The following is a 12,308-nucleotide window of genomic DNA, read 5'->3' on the forward strand; positions in this document are numbered from 1 at the left end:
TATTTTCAGTCCTTAGTAAGAGTGAATGCTCTATCAACCAAGGACTGTTTGATATGTACTTGATGCAGGACAAGTGTATCTCAAAATTGGGGCTTAGCCTGGGAGGGTTCTTGGCTTCACCCAGGAAAGAATTCAAGAGTGAGCCAGTGGTGTTAGACAGCAACTTTTGTTGAAGCAGTAGTGTACAGCAGCAGCAGAGGTACTACTCCTTGTGCAGTAGAGCTACCCCATAGGCAGTATGCGCAGAGTAGCAGCCCAGAAGCAGTTCTGCAGCCATACTTATACCCACTTTCAATTACATGCAAATTAAGAAACAGACTATGCAGAAATTTCTAAAATAAGAGTGGTAATTTTCAGGTTGTTGCCTTGGAAAGGGGTGGTAACTTCCAGGTGTTGCCATGGCAATGGTAAACTGACATGGCACTGGTGGACATGTCTTATAGAGAGGTGCTTTCATCACTTCCCTGTTTCAGCTAGTCTTCAATCTGGTTGGCAGTTCTAGCCCCACCTTCGAGTTAAGTCCTGCTTCTTACCTCATGCTTAAAGCTAGTAAATTCTGTGTAGTGAATATGTGTCGTTTTTGCATGTGCCATCATTTTGATAATTTTACTTTTATTTTCCTTTTGGCAAATATCTCTTCTCACTTTTTAACCCACATAATTTGGATAAAGTTGACTCCTGTCTCCGGACTTTTCAGAATTGGGTATATTTTTGGGTAGGTACATGGCACTCAATTCCAGGAGTGTGTAAGAATGTACAGTTGGGAGAGAGAAGTCAAGGGGAATGTAAGCTTGGAGGTGCTGAGCACTTTCAGTTGGGAAGAACTCATCAAATGATGATGCCAACCCAGAGAGAACTGTGCAAGCTGTAGAAGGCTTGATCTTTGACAACATTGTTGGAGCCCTTGGATCCAGCTGTGTCCAAAGGAAGAATGATTCATTGAATTCTTCAGTTTTTGAAGCCAATAACTCTTCCTTCCTCCTTACCCCCTAAGGCAGTTTGAGTTGTTTCTGTCACATGCAACTCATAATGTTGACCAAAATACCACATGGAAATAACATAGGAAACAGAAAACCTGGTCTTCTCCAAAGTAATTTACCATGTAGTGGGATAAAGAAGATAGACAGGCATGCAATAACTAAAAAACAGTATAAAACATATTATTAGATGTCAGACTGTGAAATAGTCTAAACATTATCTATTGACATACTTGCGGTAGACAGTATGAAATTTCTACTTAATATGTAGAACCTCTATTCAATCTTAAGTTACCTATTTGACATTTGAAAGTGCTGCCCCAGCTTCAGAGTCAACAGATATGAAGACAAAGTACCTGGAATGTGGCATAAAAGCACAGGTATTTTGCATCAGATAAAAATCATAAGGAAATATAAAGAAAAATAATAAAATTGCTTGCATTTTGCATTACATAAAATAAATATAAGAAATTATAAGAAAATTAAACAAACTGATACTTCCACAAATAGCAAAGACAATGACACAAATAAAAAAAATTAAAACGAAAAGTGGAGTAAAGAAATACATTTCTTTTAGTTTTTTTTGAGATGGAGTCTCACTCCTTTGCCCAGGCTGGAATGCAGTGGTGCGATCTTGGTTCACTGCAATCTCCGCCTCCCAGGTTCAAATCATTCTTCTGCCTCAGCCTCCCTAGTAGCTGGGACTACAGGCTCGTGCCACCACACCTGGCTAATTTTTGTATTTTTAGTAGAGACAGAGTTTCACCCTGTTGGTCAGGCTGGTCTCAAACTCCTGACCTCAAGTGATCCACCTACTTTGCCCTCCCAAAGTGCCAGGATTACAGGTGTGAGCCACTGCGCACTGCCAAGAAATATGTTTCTAAAACTGGCTATGTTAAAATTTTCCTTTGGTTCTTAATTATCATTTGGAATTCTCTTGTCTATGTTACTGTCTGCCACATCTAACCTAGAAACTAAACCCATTTCAAACCTCCCTGATTCCAATTTACTTTGTTCATTCTTATGTATACAGGTAGGCTGGTGTGGCAGTCATATAAAGCAGAATAGAAACAAGTCTGGTTGAGACCTGGAAGTTCTAAAAGAGCTCCATGAATAGGTTTTTGGTCATCTGTGATTCTCCAGAAACTGTTTATTGAATTTGGGGTAAATATGCATTTTTTTCCCCTAAAAGAATTCAAACTTTTATCAGTCTCTCAAAGGAATCTATGATCCAGAAAAATGTTATAATTTCCTTCTAATTTAGAGTTATTATAAGAAATGATTTCTCTTAGTTACATACATACATATAGTGTATGATATTATATTAAAGTATTGGCCTGTTTAAATAAACTATGAACAGTCTTAATGTCCTAAATAAATCTTAGAATTTGATACATTTTTCCCATATAAAACATACCCATGCAGACCTCAGCCTGTATTCATTCAGGTTCAGTCAAGTAGTATTTGTTTCCATATATTTAGCTTAATAATGTATAACAGTATTACCTATATCAAAATTATGTTTGATCAGTGTACATTTATTAACTATTCCTGCTTCTTTGTGGATGTTAGCTTTATTCTCCCTGGCTTTATTCCTCCATTTTTAAGGAACAAGATTTCATATAGCTCTTGACCCACACGTCTGTCAGCTTTCTCACTGTTAAAGTTCTATTTCTTTTTGAAATAAGCCAGGCACAGAAAGATAAAATTTCTAGTTCAGAAAATCCCAGGGAATGTATTTGCTTGGCCTCCCATGCGCTCCACTGCTTTCCTGTGGCCAAGCGAGTAGATACTATAGTTAGCAACTCTAATTAGAACAGGGTTTGAATGAGAAATGAAGATAAAAGAGCATCCCCTCCCCCAAAGGTCCATTATTCACAGGAGATACTTGGTATGATGGGAAAATAATAAATACTGGCTGGAGAAGTGCATTCCAGGAAGTAAAATGAAATGTGCTACAAATATTTGAAATAGCATGGAAAGGTGAGAGTTCAGTTTGAGCAATAGTGTTCATTCTGGGATGTAAGAAATACAGGTTAGAGAAATAGGCAAAGACCAGGTTGGGAGAACTATGTATATTCTGGTAAGGGATTTAAATTGTATCCTGCAGGCCAGTATGTTGTAAATATGGCAGCAGACTCATAGGATAGAGGGGGATTTGTTAAGATGCTGATTCACAAACTCAACACTAAACACAAAGAATCCAAATAATGGGATGCCTGAGAATCTGCATTTTTATTTTTATTTATTTATTTTAATTTTCCTTTAAGTTCTGGGATATATGTGCAGAACATGCAGGTTTGTTACATAGGTATACATGTGCCATGGTGGTTTGCTGCATTTATCAACCCATCATCTAGGTTTTAAGCCCTGCATGCATTAGGTATTTTCCTAATGTTCTCCCTCCCCTTGGCCCCCACCCCCTGACAGACTCCAGTGTGTGATGTTCCCCTCCCTGTGTCCCTGTCTTCTCATTGTTCAGCTCCCGCTTATGAGTGAGAACATGCGGTGTTTGGTTTTCTGCTCCTGTGTTAGTTTGCTGAGAATAATGTCTTCCAGCTTCATTGGTGACCCTGCAAGGGACATGAACTCATTCTTTTCTATGGCTGCATAGTAGAAAACCTGCATATTTAAAATACACCTTGGGTAATGCTCATATACCCAACTAGAGATTGAGGGTCGCTGCTAAAGAGAATAGAAAACTAGTGGAGGAACAATACAGCATAAACTAAAATATCTGTTGATATGGCTACAGCCTCCAGATCAACTAGAGATTGCTGTATGTCATTGTGTGTGTTTGAGGAGCCTATGGGATGCATCTCCTGTGTGCACATCTTAAGAGTGTTTTTGTTCCAGTTAAATATTTCCAGGAAAGCATCGTGTAGTGGAATAGAGTTTTAAACATGAAGATGATAGTAAAATATCCCCATTTTAACCTACTCAACGGAAAACTCTAAAAAAAAAACCAAAAAACAAAAAACCTTGGATCCCCACAAGCATGAAAAATTACTAAATAAGACAGAAAGATTCTGAATGACACATTAGTGAAGGGGCTAGCACACCCCTGTATCTAGAGGTGTAATGCTAGATCAGCATATTCTCTTTAATAAGGAAAATTTAAGTGTTAAATTGTTACCCAGTTTGCCTAGGTGTTCTGGTTACATTCATCAGTTAATTTTATTTATCAGTATCTGTAAAATTAGGAAAGGGTTTTTTGCTACATTTGTTCATGCCTACCAATTCTGAGAAGATGGATGAGGCCCAAGAAGTAGGACAAAGGTTTGCATTGGGGATTTTTAGAAAGTAGCTTCATTATTCTCTGGTGAACTTGGGGACAATTTCTTAGAAAAACCGTCCTTTCTTCCAAGCTATTAAAAGTGATTCTCAAAACCATTTCAGGCAATCTTTCTTGCTAGCAGAAATCCAGTAGGAGAATAATTTTCTCATAAGAGTAGTAAACACACACACACACACACACACACACACACACACACACACAATGCATTCTCTAATATTTGCTAGCATACACATGTGTGATTTAATGGTTAAGCAGCTAAAGCTTTGGCCCATGGAAAGAATACTTAAAAGTTTGCTTATTTAATGTGGTAAAAGGTAGTAAGTTAAATGTTTAAATTTTTTAAAATTAAAGTTATTTATTTTATTTTATTTTCAGCACTTAGTTTAAAGACTTACAAAGTTCTACAAAGCTATTGGAAGAATATCTGTTCCCAGGTTCTCCTACCCATTTCTTGCATTCCAGAAGCAACCATTTTCAACAGAATTTTATAGAAAGCAACTGCACATTTCTGAGCAACAGCTAATGGCACTATTCATTTTGTTTTAACCAACATCTATTAACTTCTCACCATGGAGGAGGACGATTTACCTCTTCTTCATCACCTCTCCCTGCACAGGCATGCATAAAAACATAACCTCTCATTCAGCCAAAATAGTTATGTCATTATTTTGAGTAGACCAATTTTCAGCCTTTATATTTACTATGATCTTGTAAATTCTAGTCACAATAGTAGTAGTATGTTCTGACCACTACTCATTTGTTGCATAACTTCCCCTTTTTCCTTAATTGCTAATAGTAATGTTTTTTTCATATATGTGTGTGTGTGTGTGTGTGTATATATATATATATATATATATTTTCTCACTTCCCTTACATTTTTCTATGTCTCCTTTCAACCTGCTCAAACACATCAGATATTCGGTTACTTTTATCTTCTTTTCTCTTTTCTTTTTTTGAGAGAGAGTCTCACTCTGTCTCCGAGGCTGGAGTGCAGTGGCGCTGTCACAACTCACTGCAACCTCCGCCTCATGGGTTGAAGCGATTCTCCTGCCTCCTGGGTAACTGGGACTACAGGCACGTGCCACCACGCCCGAGTAAGTTTTGTGTTTTCCTTAGTGACTGTCCTAGTTTACATTCCAACCAGCAGTGTAGAAGTGTTCCCTGTTCACCACATCCATGCCAACATCTACTGTGTTTTTGATTTTTTGATTATGGCCATTCTTGCAGGAGTAAGGTGGTATCACATTGTAGTTCTGATTTGCATTTCCCTGATCATTAGTGATGTTGAGCATTTTTTCATATGTGTGTGGGCCATTTGTATATCTTCTTTTGAGAATTGTCTATTCATGTCCTTAGCCCACTTTTTGATGGGATTGTTTATTTTTTTCTTACTGATTTGTTTGAGTTCACAGAGCAGTCAGACAAGAGAAAGAACTAAAGGGCATCCAAATCAGTAAAGAGGAAATCAAACTGTCACTGTTTGCTGACAATATGATTGTTTACCTTGAAAACAATAAGGACTCCTCCAGAAAGCTCCTAGAACTGATAAAAGAATTCCACAAAATTTCTGGATACAAGATTAATGTACACAAATCAGTAGCTCTTCTATACACCGACAGCGACCAAGTGGAGAATCAAATCAAGAACTCAACCCCTTTTACAATAGCTGCAAAAAAAGAAAAAAAAAAAAAAACCACAAAAAAAACCCTTAGGAATATCTAAGGAGTCAAAAGACCTCTACAAGGAAAACTACAAAATGTTGCTGAAAGAAATCAGAGATGACACAAACAAATGGAAACACATCACATGCTCATGGATGGGTAGCATTGATATTGTGAAATGACCATACTGCCTAAAGCAATCCACAAATTCAATGCAATTCCCATCAAAGTACCACCATCATTCTTCACAGAATTAGAAAAAAGATTCTAAAATTTATATGGAACCAAAAGGAGCCCACATAGCCAAAGCAAGACTAAGCAAAAAGAACAAATCTGGAAGCATCACACTACCTGATTTCAAACTATACTATAAGGCCATAGTCACCAAAACAGCATGGTACTGGTATAAAAATAGGCACAAAGACCAATGGAACAGAATAGCAAACCGAGAAATAAACCCAAATACTTACAGCCAACTGATCTTCGACAAAACAAACAAAAACATAAAGTGGGGAAAGGACACCCTTTTCAACAAATGGTGCTGGGATAATTGGCAAGCCACATGTAGGAGAATGAAACTGGATCCTCGTCTCTCACCTTATACAAAATCAACTCAAGATGTATTAAGGACTTAAACCTGAGACCTGAAACTGTAAAAATTCCAGAAGATAAAATTGGAGAAACCCTTCTAGACACTGGCTTAGGCAAGATGTCATGACCAAGATCCCAAAACCAAATGCAATGAAAACAAAGATAAATAGCTGGGACCTAATTAAACTAAAGAGCTTTTGCACAACAAAAGGAACAGTCAGCAGAGTAAAAAGACAACCCACAGAGTGGGAGAAAATCTTCACAATCTATATATCTAACAAAAGACTATTATAGTTCTTATACTTTTCCTTGGAATTGTATTAATGCTGTTACTATAGATGAAGAGCATATTGTGCTGTGTATTTAGGTATTATAGCTCTGTAAAAGTGTCTCTAGAAGGTCTTTTTGGAAGTTTTAAACTTTTATTTAGGATAATAATATGTGACATCTCATTGAACAGTGAATTACGTATGAAGGTAATTGTCTGGAGGGGTTAATTAGTCAATATTACAGATTTTTAAATTAATTCAGTTTATATATATATTTTAACTTTGTTTTGCCAAGTTTTTTTATTGGTAGCATTTTGGAGCTATAGCTGATGAGGAAGAGGATTTCCAGTGTACTGCCTTTTAGAAGACAGTAAGAACAAATTATTATTTGGGGCTCAGGCTCACAATTTCAGATAACAACAGAGGCCATTTGGTGTAAGGAACTGGTGTTAAGCTGCTTATTTTATGACCATTCATGACACTTGCCCACTTATATGACTCTTTCTATCTTCTCAGTGTACTAGAACAGAATACCAATACCATAGACTGGATAGCTTAAATGGCAGATGTTGTTTCTCACAGTCCTATCGAGGTTGGAAGTCTGAGATCAAAGAGCCAGCCAGCATGGTCAGGTTGTTGGTGAAAGTCCTCTTCCTGGTTGCGTCTTCACACAGCTTTCTTCTCCACACACCATGAAATAGATCCCCTGTCTATTCCTTTTTAAATTTTTATTTAATAAGGACACTAATCTCATTACGGGGACAGACCCTCATGATCTAACCTAATCTTAGTTACCACCCCAAAACTGCTTCTCCCAATACCATCACATGAATTTAAGGGGACACAAATATTCAGTTCATAGCAATGACCTTTGCTTTATTTTATTTTTAAGCCATTTGATAGACCATTATATTCATTAAAAACTAACATAAACCCAATCAAAATGAACTTTGTCCTTAAAGGAGCTATCTAACCCACATTTCCACAGACTACTAATTTGCTATTGCCCTTCACCGCAGCAGCTGGGCTAAACACCATGTATTCTAAAGATTTTTGCCAATGGTTCCCAGCATTTGATCCATGCTTTAGGCTGAGTAGACTTAAGAGGATTACATGAAAATCACTACAGCCTTATTCTTCTTTGAAAATGAATGAATCAAAAAAATTGGGTTCATTTATCCATAGATCAGAATATTCAGGATCTTGCCTCAACCCTCTTGTTGAACAGCTGTGTGTTCTTGGAAAACTATCTTCTTTTAAGGCTTTATCTGTAAAATAGAAATAATGCCATCCTACTTTCCCTCACAGGATAATACGAGTCAAATAAAATGATATAATGGAAGTACTCAAATGAAATATATAATCTGCTTTATGAAGGCAATGAGTTATTATTTAAAAGAAAGTGCAGTAGGTTGTATAAAAATAAGTATAGAATATATCATTGCCTCCAAGATTTTAAAATCTAAGATAATATATGAGCAGGAACAAAAGTGCTCCCTGCACATTTTACTGTAACTGGAGAAAATTATGCAATCTGGATATAAAACAAGTGTCAAGATTCTAGAAATGTGCCTATCTACAAAAGAGCTGTTGCCATCAAGTAGAATGATGATTCCATTAAAAATTCTGATTACTGCTATTACAAGTGACGTTTTTTTTGGAGGACATAATTTTCTGCTCTTTTTGCTTGTTCAGAACAGGTAAGTAGCAAAATTTGAAAGTAGCCATGTACTTTTGTGAATCCCTAAATGAAATGAAGTCATCAGGAAAAGAACAGCTCTTTCAGAACTTCTCTTTGGGGATTTCTGTTGTGACCTGGTCTTCACTTAAAGAGCTTCAGATGAACCCAATGAGCCATCTTTGGTTTCCTAGCCTGTGCAGTGCAGCCCTCCTCCTCTTGCACATCAGGTGGACATCATGGTCTTTCATGCTGCCATCACATCCATCTCCTTTGGCAGCTTTGTTCTTGTTCTGAAGTCTTATTGGTTGGTTCCTTCACGTACAAAAATAACGATGTATAACTATTGCTACTGTGGTGCAGTGATTTGCCAGCCTTTATTTAAACCTAGTAAAATATGAAAGAAAAAGTGAAAGAGGGTCTCTGGCTTAAGGATTTCTTATCTGAAGGTTACCAATGGCCTCTGGTGCTCACTTCATTTCATAGTGTTGGCAAAGATTGACAGCGTGTGAGTGTATTTATTTCAGTTTTCTTATAGTGGATTGTATACATTTACCTATGCTAATGAATGAGGCACTGTCTGTCCAGGTGCCCAACATTTGGTATTTTTTAAAAGGATTTACATCTTTGGGTAGAAGTAATGGCCCATCCTGTCATAACTTCCTAGACATTTAGCACTGCTGTGGTGTGTGTGTGTGAGAGAGAGAAAGTGGGGAAAGGGGTCTATGTAATATGAGCACCCCTGAACAGAAGAACTAATGTAGGGGACCTGTGAACCTGCTTTTCCCAATGTGTACATTTGGCTTCAGATTCACCCATACAACTAAGGTTAGTAGCAGTCTTTCAGCAGGATTGCGTAATGCTTGGTGAAACTCTTGATCATTTTCAGTGTTTACTTTCTCTCCAAAGCATAGCCTTGGAATTAGACAAATATTAAGTTCAAAATTGATTGCCATTTGCAACTGCACAACCTTGTATATGTTACTTAACCTCTCTGTGTTTCAGTTTCTGCACCTGTAAAGTGAGGATAGTAACCTGACACAGGTTTATTGTGAGGTTGAGATGTATTATATGATTTATGAAAGACCTAAAATAGTACCTGACATGTAGAAGGAACTCAGTAAATATTAGAGATCTTCTATCCTTTTGTCAATCATTTTTATCCACTTGTGTTCGTTCATTATAATAGCATTAGACATATCTGTTCAAAATTCCCATTAGTCAGTATTTTACTTTACAGGATCTCGCAACCTCAATTTCTCCAGAAACTTTGCATCTTTCTACATCTCAGGTATTCATCTTGGAGACTCTTAAAAATAACTCTGATTAGTAAACTTAATAAAAGAAAAGTTTTTAAAATAAATCTCTTTTGATGAGACTTTTTGGATTATAGTAAGAATTACCTGAGGATAAAATATTAATTTGGTTTTAAATCAGTGCATTGCAATCATATATGTTGATATTATTAAACTCAACTTTCCTCTGACTTGGGGGCAAAACTTCTTAACCACCATCGAGTAGTAAGTCCACATGCCATAGCAACACACATGCCGAAGGGCTTTGCAAATATCACACATTCAGGATAAACTTTAATTTAACTCATTGGAGCAAATCTAGGTATTTAATAACCATTAAAACACCATAGATGAGTGATATTAAGTTCATGGTGTACTTTGATTTAAATTATTTAAAGACATTCAACACAATAAAATCGATTATCTCATGTGGTTTTCTGAAAATGGACTCTATGATTTGAAAATCCTTTTACTAAAGGAGAGAAAAAGGGGAATTTGGTGGCAAGGAAGCTAGATTTCAGAGGTCCACTTACCCACTGTTAAAAATTGCCTAAGCAGCAGCGAGGGATTTTAAATTATTAAAATCCTGGCAGGGGATAGCAGAGTGTGTGTGGTATCCCTTCCTTCTCTGCTCACCATGTTGAACATAAAACTAATGTAATCCTATTTGTCTCCTGTTTAAAAATTTTATCTTTTCATCACTGAGTGCAGAAGTAAAAAACTCACTTCTTTTCAAGGCCTGGCAGGAAACAAAAATGAAGTGGGCTGGTCAGGGTTGGTGGCCAACTGGATCACATATTTTTCTAAATGACTGCTGCCTTTCACCTCCACGAATGCTGCCACATCTGAGTTTTCAAGAAAAAACAAAATATGGGTTTTAACATGTGATATCTCCCTGTTATGTAATCTATAGGAAATGAAAATGTATCCTTTTATGAAGCAAATTTGAGCTGCACTGACTCTTTAATCACAAAAAGCGAGATCCAACTGATTTTAATTTTCTTTTTCCCACCACAGATTAAGATATTAATACTTATTTCTTAATTGACAGATAATGATTGTACCTATTTCTAAGGTACAGTGTGATGTTTTGATGCATGTATGTGTTGTCTAAAGATTAGCCCCTACAGGGACACTGCATCCACATCAATGGCTGCTCTCACCCTTTACACATACGGAACACCTCATGTACAATGTTGAGTTGTTTGATGTTTCCAGAACACATCAGTTGCTTTCCTACCTTTTTGCACTTTGCATGCTCTTCCATTGGCCAGCATGCTCTCTCCTCTTTTCATGCACCAGCTCAACAAAACCTCAATATTCTCTGTGAAGTATCAGCACTTGAGAGGTCTTCTGAGTTTTCTGTGAGCATCTGTTTCTGGGACCAAGATGAATTAATTGGTCATTAATCTATACTTCCATAGTTCATTGCATTTTAATGACTTATGTGCATGTCTGTTTTGTTATTACTCCTCCATCTCTGTTCACTCAGCTGTTGCAGGGAGAGGAAGCACAGTAGCTGCAGACAAATTGTATATGGTTGGGTTTGGCAAGAAGATAGCCTCTCAATTTGTTATCAGGGCACTATTTCCACTATTGCTGCTCAGGATGAAGCTACCACATGAAGACATAAGCCAAGCTTCCAGGTTGCCCACCTGAGCTGCTTGGCAGAGTAGACATTTGACATTCGAGTCAGGCCCATGGAACAGGTGACTTACAGTTCTGTCCTTTCTTGGGCTGATTTTATAATCTTAGTTCTGCCCAAGCCTAGATAATCTTGTCTGACTTGATCCAGTCTCCCAGCCTTGGCACTTGCGTAGAGAAGCCTTTTGCGGGAGGCACAAGAAGGGAAGACCTTTTATCACATCACTTGAGCTGTCAAGCATTTATTTTCCATGATCTCTACCAAAAACTCATTCTGAACTGCCATTGCTACCCATCATGGTCACCCCAGAAACGAGCTTCTGATTCCAAGAGATTGGGAGCCTTTCAAGGGAGCAGGAGCAGTATCTTATTAATCTTTGTATCCTCAATGCCTAACAAACAGAAGGATCTCAAATACTTGTTACATGAACTGTCTGGAGGTGAAAAAAACTACAAAGATGTTATAAAATCTTGGTTTTCATTTATTGCTAACATTTTGTGACCTGGGTTGTAGAATGTACTACAGGTTCCATGACCGATTTTACATTTGCTAAATAAATAAAATGAAGGCTAACAGAACACCCCATTTGCACTTTCTTCACATCTTAGGCAGATGGAGCAAACAGAACTGGCTGTGATTTTATTTGCTCAGCCCTCATTGAACTTGGAGTTTACCCAGTGTTTGCTCAACCCAGCCAGAGATCTCATCAGAATCAATGACTGCTCTCACCACAATTTCCTTGCTTTGTACTTAGAGATTTATAGGTTGAAAAAAAGATTTTATTTTGAGGCCTGAAAGTCATTTTGAGTAAGGATGAGACTGGTTGAACCTACTGGGATGTTTCTTCTCTGGCTTTGTCTAAAGATTTTTTAAAAGCCAAGATATCAGAAAGAT

The sequence above is a fragment of the Rhinopithecus bieti genome, unplaced genomic scaffold, assembly GCF_001698545.2.
Source record: "Rhinopithecus bieti isolate Rb0 unplaced genomic scaffold, ASM169854v2 scaffold_15850, whole genome shotgun sequence".
Lineage (NCBI taxonomy): Eukaryota > Metazoa > Chordata > Mammalia > Primates > Cercopithecidae > Rhinopithecus > Rhinopithecus bieti.